This window comes from Hevea brasiliensis, unplaced genomic scaffold (genome assembly GCF_030052815.1).
Source record: "Hevea brasiliensis isolate MT/VB/25A 57/8 unplaced genomic scaffold, ASM3005281v1 Scaf699, whole genome shotgun sequence".
NCBI lineage: Eukaryota > Viridiplantae > Streptophyta > Magnoliopsida > Malpighiales > Euphorbiaceae > Hevea > Hevea brasiliensis.
Window position 1 is genome coordinate 1 of NW_026615249.1, and position 7,919 is coordinate 7,919.

Sequence of the window (7,919 nt, forward strand, 5' to 3'; positions counted from 1 at the left end):
TGTGTTTTTTAACTGGTTATTCAGGTCCCTTAAGCTTGGTATAGTTCCAGGTCCAACGGTGTCACCAGGATCTTGTCAGCCATTAGTTTATAGCATCAGGAATTCTGTAGATGTATCTAACTTTTCATGGAATGACAAAAAGACCAGACAAGGGAAAGAATCATCTATTCTCACTAGATCCTGCCTAAGCCCTTTGAGTGGGGATAGTGGTGCTGCAGGGTATTGTTGGGAACTTTGATTTTTTAAAATGCTTGGTTGGTATGGTGACTTCATATATTCTAATATTTGCTTTTTGCGTTATGTAAGGACTCTTTTGAGAAGGTTGCACCTTTACAATATTGAAAGAATGGATAACACCTCACTTTGTGGGGCATTGTCAGCCTGCCCCTCTCTCCTTGACCTGGAAATTGTTGGCCTGTAAGTTTCTCAGAGTTGGATATGTGTGTGTTACTGTGTTATTGTTGCTTTGAGAGCATGTATGAGATGTTAATGGTCATGGTTGCACTGGGTGGATAACATAAAGGCTAGACAAATAGAGCAGATGTAAGATTGCTACTGTTGCACTTCTCTAAATTTTTTGTTGGTTAGATCTAATGTTTGCCTATTGACACAGTATCTCAAATAGATCTTATATTTGTGGCTTCTAAACTGAACTTTGTGTATGCATAGAAAAGCAAGTATGCCATGTGGATGTGATAAATATGAAATTTAGTTACTTGCAATTCAGCATGCATGATGCTGATAGGAAAGTACTATTGTGATTTGTGATAGTATTTTTATTAAAATTAAAAAAAAAAGGAGGCGAAAGAAGAGAGAGATCACAGTCACACTAGGCATTATAGCTATTTAAAACCAAATCAAGTAGTCGTAAAATGGTTTTTGAAAGCCTAAGAAAGCAATTAGCTTACATAAATATTTATATACCTAAAAGTAATTCCTTGTCTAATTAGAACTAGTAATATAGGTGAAACTGCTGACACTGAATGGGAAGCAAATGATTTCCTAGATAATAAATAAAATCTGATGTTTCTTATATAGGAATATCCTAAGTACGAAAATTCTTGATAAATAATATGTTGTCCAGAGTCCAGACCGTAGGAAGAAATAACAGAGTAGGAAGAATATCCTTGTAAATTGGAGACTGATCTTCTCACTGAAGTACGACACTTATCTACTATTTAATACATATGCTGTTTCAGAAAAAGCCCTAGTATGAAGTTAGATGACACTTGTGAAGAAGATTACAACGAAATTTATATTATCCAACTTAAGAATTAAGATAAAATTAACTTCTAAATTTCTCTTTCCTTGACTGCATAATATGGAATTCTGAAGCACCTTAACCTCAATGGTTGGTACTTCCATCTTTTCTTTTAATATTATTTTTAAAGAGTTCAGCTATAATTCTGCTTTTGGTTATACTTGGTGAGTTTGTTTTTTTTGCAACTTGTAGTTTTTCAGTTTGTAACAAACAGATGTAAGTTTATTCACTTGCGTTGTGTCTTTTTCCTTTAATGATTGCATATTGAACCTTTTCCTCTAGGTAAAAAGAATCTATTTATTCTTTCCATTGCTAGCTGAGTTTATTCGTTATTATTTATTTATTATTATTTTTTTTTTTTTGGGGGGGGGGGGGGGGGGGGGGGGGGGTGTGGGGGAGCAGGCATTTTGAGTTGAGGCAAAAAATGGTGTCCGTGAGCATTAATTTTCCCTTGATATAGCGTTTTTTTTTCGGTTTTTCAAAAACAGGTGCAGTGTCATCTTCATGAAGATTTGCTGTTTCCATTTTCTTAAAGTTTTCTCTCACTATATATTTAATACCAGGAAGAGATGAGAGTTTGAAATCGCCAACCTGTGCGGATCTAGTGAATAATTGTCCAAACTTAATCTCATTGGCTCTCAGAGGCTTTAAGCTGCATGATTGTAAAGTTCGCATACTTGTGAAGGTTTGTTAATGGAAAATGGCTACAATGGTTATTTGTCTCTGCAAATTCCCTAATGTACTTGTTTTGAGAAAATTTATTCCATGTGAATATACAAATGTACTTTTTGTCTCTCTCTCTCTCATAGGAAGACTTATTTGTTACTTTGATTTATTGTGCCATATGTTTGGTTGTTGGTCAAGTGAAACAAAGAACTTCAATTTTTTGGTTCTCAATGAGAGAGGACAAGTTTCATAGTGGCTTCCTTGAAGAACAATGCTTTTTGTTGAGAATTATGGAATCAAGAGTGTAAATATCAAATTGGCAAGCTACACACTGAATTGGGCTTAGGCCATTTTGTTTTGGTTTGCCAATACTTATATGCCCTTTAATTTTCTTGATGCTACTGATGTGGGATTTATTCCCACAAGTGATATTCCAACACTCTTCCTCAAGTGGCAACTGGGACATCCGATTGACACTTGAAACCTGAAACTTAAATGCAGTGGCAACATCAGGAAATTGAATCGAAACCGAAATCGGGCCTGATTTGCTCTAATACCATGTTGAGAATTATAGACCCAAGAGTGAATATTAAACTGACAAGCTACACACTAAATTGGGCTTTAAACTGGGCTCTGCATCACCAAAATGGTTTGGTTTGGTTTGGCAACATTTATATGCTCTTTAGTTTTCTTGTACACTATCGATGTGGGACTTATTCCTACAATTAATATTGAAACACTTTTAATTTTCATCTCCTGTTAATTTCTTTGCTAAAAGAATATTGCTTAACCATAACTTCCTTTGCATTTTCAGATGGGCAAAAAGTGCCCTTTTCCTGTCATCCAAATATGTTTGTTGGTTCACGGGGTAGATTTGTGATCAACACTTCAAAATGGCGAGAATAAATACATGATATATGTGTACTATTGTTCAGTTGGAAGTAATTTATAGGCATTCATCTATTATTGACTTTGTAAACATGGTTGGGTCTAGTGATGTGTGATTCAACATGTGTATATCTAGTTTAAAAATTGAGTTATAACAAGATCTGAGCATGGAAATATATAGATTTTTGTTTTGCACTTTTAATTAACTGATACCTGGTTAGTTAGGTTTGATGCGTTCTACACTCTTGCAATCATGATTATCAGTTGGTAGATTTATGATCAACACTTCAAAATGCTGAGAATAAATACATGCATGGCATATGTGTACTATTGTTCAGTTGAAGTAATTTATAGGCATTCATCTATTATTGATTTTGTAAACTTGGCTGGGTCTAGTGATGTGTGTTTCAATAAATGTATCTCTAGTTTAAAAATTGGGTTACAATAAGATCTGAGCTTGGAAATTGGTAAGATATAGATTATTGTTTTGCAATTTTAAATAACTGATACCTGGTTAGTTAGGTTTGATATGTTCTACACTCTAGCAATCATGATATCAGTTGTGAGTTTGGTAATTGAAGTATTTAACACACAGAAGTTAATCTTGCCGACTACTTTGTGCAGGGATTTCGTAAACTGAAATATGTTGATTTTTCAACATCATATTCAATCACCGGAAATTTTTTGAGGTCTGTGCATCTCATATGGACTATCAACTGCCATCAGTCATTTATTTTCCTTATTTTAATCGTCTTTTTTAAAATTTCGTTAATAGGAACCTGGGAGGTAGCACAGGTGGGAATCTTCTGGAGGTTTTAATTTTACGAGATTGCATGCATCTCAAAGAGGTGGATTAATTCCCATCCCGTCTACGCTTCTTTCTCCTATATCTTTCATTCCTTTCCTCCTTTTGAACCTAATGAATGATTGCTTCATTGTCTTGAGCAGGTTGAAGTTGCTCGCCTATTGACGGCAGTCCTTGCAGGAGACTTTAAGTCTCTTCGATATCTTGTGGGTACAATGATATTGTTGATATCCTGCTTTTTGTTGATTGGTTCTAAACCTCCAGCTTGATATTTTGATTTCCCTCTAATCCTGATCTGTGCCCTCTACTAGGATGTGTCTAACAGGGAAGGTTTAGCTTCTGAAGGTGACTGGTATCATAGATGCTACAGTTCAAGGTAATAGTTGTTCCTTTTGGATTTGCCATGCTTACATTAAATATCTTTGCATCACATCTTTATGCCAAATTTTGGAAATATTGCAGTATCATACCTATAAAGCAGGTGTTAGAAGCAAGGTCTGATATCTGTTTGCTAGCTGAGTTTCCACCAGAGGGAAGGTTAGTTGATAGTAGTGGTACTCAAAACTCCATTTTATTATTCTTTTTAAAAATACAAAGAAAAGAGGGTGGGGAGAAGAGAGGATTTGGAAATGAATGTTCTACATTGGTTGAGATTCTGGATTTTGCAGTTTTATCGACATTGAACAAATGATTGACAACGAGCTAAATAGTGAAGTCAGCCTGCCATCACACCTGAGCAGTCCCACTTCAGATGGTTCGTTTTTCATGAGTACATTAGAAAGCAGCTATAATAGTGATCAGAGTGGTGGCAATGAGGACAGTCAATACAACCATTATGAGGAAAGTTCGGATGAGGTCTATTTTCTGGTTGTTTAGCTGAAACTTTGAAGTCCAGCAAGGTCTGGAATCAATGGCCAGCGGTGGATTGGGTACCTTCCTTTCCTCCTCCCTCACTACTTCCCCTCTCTCTCTCTCTCTCTCTCTCTCTCCATCTGCCCCCCTTCTTCTCTAAGAGAGTTGGTGGTACGAGGTTAATAAGGGCTAAATATTACCCATGTAACTTTTAACCCTTCATTAATGTTGTTTGGATACTTAAAAAAGACTAAGTTAACTTTTTGCCTCATTAATATTTATACCTTTTTTAGAGTTAAATGTTAACCTTGGGAGTCTAGGTTAATAATTACATTCTTTAAAGATTAAGATCGTATTTGGTTCAATTCTATTGTAAAATTTATTTCATTTGCAAATGAATTCTATGATAGATAGAATTCGTTTGCAAATGAATTTCTTTGTTTGGTATATTTTATATTAAATATGAAATTCATTTCAAATAAAATGAATTTTGTATTTGAAATGAATAAAATAAAATAAAATAATATATAATAAGTGGATAATTTTGTCACTTGCAATATATATGATTTTAAGTTTGGAATTCATTTATAAATTCTATCAATTTTGATATAATTTAGCTTTGTTATAATAAATTTTATGGAATTGATTATTAAGAATTTCAAATGAATTTTCATTTAAACCAAACACTAAAATTTTAGATTTACAAATGAATTCCACAAAATTTGATGGAATTCACTTAAACCAAATACTACCTAAAACTTATAAGGGTAACATTTAAGTCTTAGATTTTTTAACCTTCTATCAAACATTCTAAGAATTATTAGTTTCCTGCTTTGGATTTTGACTTGTGAGATTTTATTTCCATCAATTAAGCACTCCTACTTATTAGAGAACATTTCTTTATTTTCCTCCTCCTCCTCTTTTGATGACCTTTTTATTATTTTATTTTATTTTTTTGTTCTGCTATTATTAACTCTTTCAGATGGTTATGATCTCAAACACAGTATTCCCTAGATGAGGCTTTTGTTGAGAGCAAGCTGAAAGTGAACCATGGTTGATGAATTGACTTATGGACATTTTCTTGTGCATGCCATCTCATCTTTCTCAGAGCTATTGATGATGCCTTTGGATTCCTGAAGCTGCGGATATTCTCTAGGTTGCTGACTGAGTTGATGGCTGTTAAACCTTGTCTACTGAAATGACTGTAAAAAGCCTCGGGGGTTTTTTTTCCCCTTGCCCCAAATTCTCTTCTTTTATTTTGGTTTCCATATATTTATTGTTCTTAGGGGGGCTGATTGAGGATGCTTCTAGCTTCCCCTAGTGTTATTTGGGTCCGGGAAATTGGATGATATCATATTTGTTAATCATCCATCATAAGTCGTAACAATGGCATACTTGAGGGCAAATTTACTCGCATGTATGGAAATATTGATAAGGTTCGCCCCTCCCACTTGACCCATGGTCTTCTGAACATCACGTTAATCCCTTGGTAGAACTTGAATCTGAATACAGCAGCAGGCTGTTAAATTGGCAAGACTTGAGTTTATGCAGGAAGCGTGGCTGATGAAGCATCTTCTTCCGTGTAAGTTGTTGCTAGAATCTTACCTTTTTGGTGGGTGCCTTGCTCTTGGTGGTCATTAAAACATTTGATGATGTTGGCCAAGATCGTGCAGGAGAAGATGGCAGACTTGAGTGAGCCAATTTATTTGCTGGATCATAGTGTTCAGTTACCAGCAGCCATTGCGAAATCAATGTACTTATAATTTGTTAATCTTGTTTTCGATGGATTTAGTTGCATTCCTATGTACCCATTATTAGATAATCTGTTTATTATTATTATTATTATTATTATTATTATTATTAAAAAAAAAAAAGCAACCCTAACAGAGCGGGAGTGGGATGGTAATGTCATCCATTCTCATCTATAACATTGTTTATTATTAACGAACTTCTTTTTATTTACTCGACAATGATTAATTCAAAATATTTTTTTTTTTTTTAAAAATGCCTAATTACTCTGCTTGTCTGATTTAGAGGAAGAGGGGGAGGGAGAGGATCCTGAAAGTTGAATTGGCTACGGACTCCACCGCGGCCTTTGTTTGGAAGTCCCAAGTTCAAATACTGCTAGGTGTAAAGGGGGCCGCTGCCTCTAATTTTGTCGCTCATCTAGCATTTAGACGAATGCTCCGGAATTTTTTTTATATTTATTATATTAATATATTTAACAAAAAAAATATTTATATTAAAGTATATTCAATTTTACTTTAAAATAATATAAATACTATACTTATATATTATAAATAAAATTATTATTTATCAATAATTATTAAAATATTTAACCAATTTAATTAAAATAAAATTATATTTATTCACCATATTACATATTAGTTCTGCAAATATACTTTACTTTAAGAAATGTTAATAATACAATATTTATTATTTTTTTATTATAATATATTAAATAAAATATAATTTAATAATAAAAAATATTTAATCTTAAATCTAATTATGAAAGAAGATAATAGTAATATCGGTTAAGAAAAATAAATGATTAGTCCATCTAAAAATAGATTAACATTATTTTTACATTACAAAGTTTAATATAAAAAATAATGTATGCACATTATTTTAAAATATTTTAAAATAAAAAAAAAAGTTTGTAACACCCCAAAATTTTATTAATTATGGGTATTTTTGATATTTAAATTTTATTTAAATTTTAGGAATTTTTTTGAGATTTTTCGGATTTTAAAAATCGGGTTCGATTTTCCGAAAATATAAACTTTGATGATTTTTAAAAATTAATTTAAAGACCACGTGGCAAAACTAAAAATATATTTGGAGTCTACGTATTTTTCTGAGTTTTCGGGAATTTTTTCGGAATTTTTGGACCTCGTTTTCGGTCCCGAGGCAGAGTAAAAATTCAAAATTTTGTATTTCGAATCGAACCGGCCGAATCGAACCGGACCGGATCGGACCGGTCGAATCGGACCGGTCTCTTCTCTTTTTCTTCCTCTTCCTCCCGCGCGCGACGCCCTCCCCTTCTCTCTCTCTTTTCTCTCTCCTCCCCTCCCCTGCCGCCGGCCAGCCGCCTCCCCTGCGTCCTCCCCTCGCCGGCGCCGCCTCCCAGCCGTCGGCCATGAGCCCAGCGGAAAGCGCGCGATTCTCCCCCTGCCGACTTCCTCGGCCAAATCCGGCCGATCCGGTCACCGATTGGACCGGGTCTTGTGTCCAAAACCATCTACTCGGCGAGAGCTTTCCATAGACACCAAGAACGCCGAAATCCATCGAGCGGATTGTCCGATTTTAGCTCGGGAAGATTTTAGCCCATTTCGACTTTTGGGCTAGATTTCTCGAAAACCGTGAATCCCACGAGAAAACCGAGGCTACCAGCACGCTCCACTCGACGAGAGCTTCGCGGGATATTAATTTCAAAATTTTCCGACA

General features: G+C 34.7%; 1 pseudogene; it reads left to right on the top strand.

Annotated features, from left to right (window-relative positions):
- Window positions 1-7: 7 nt before the first annotated feature.
- LOC131177641 (F-box protein At4g02760-like) lies at window positions 8-6,324 on the top strand (annotated as a pseudogene).
- The last annotated feature ends 1,595 nt before the right edge of the window (window positions 6,325-7,919 follow it).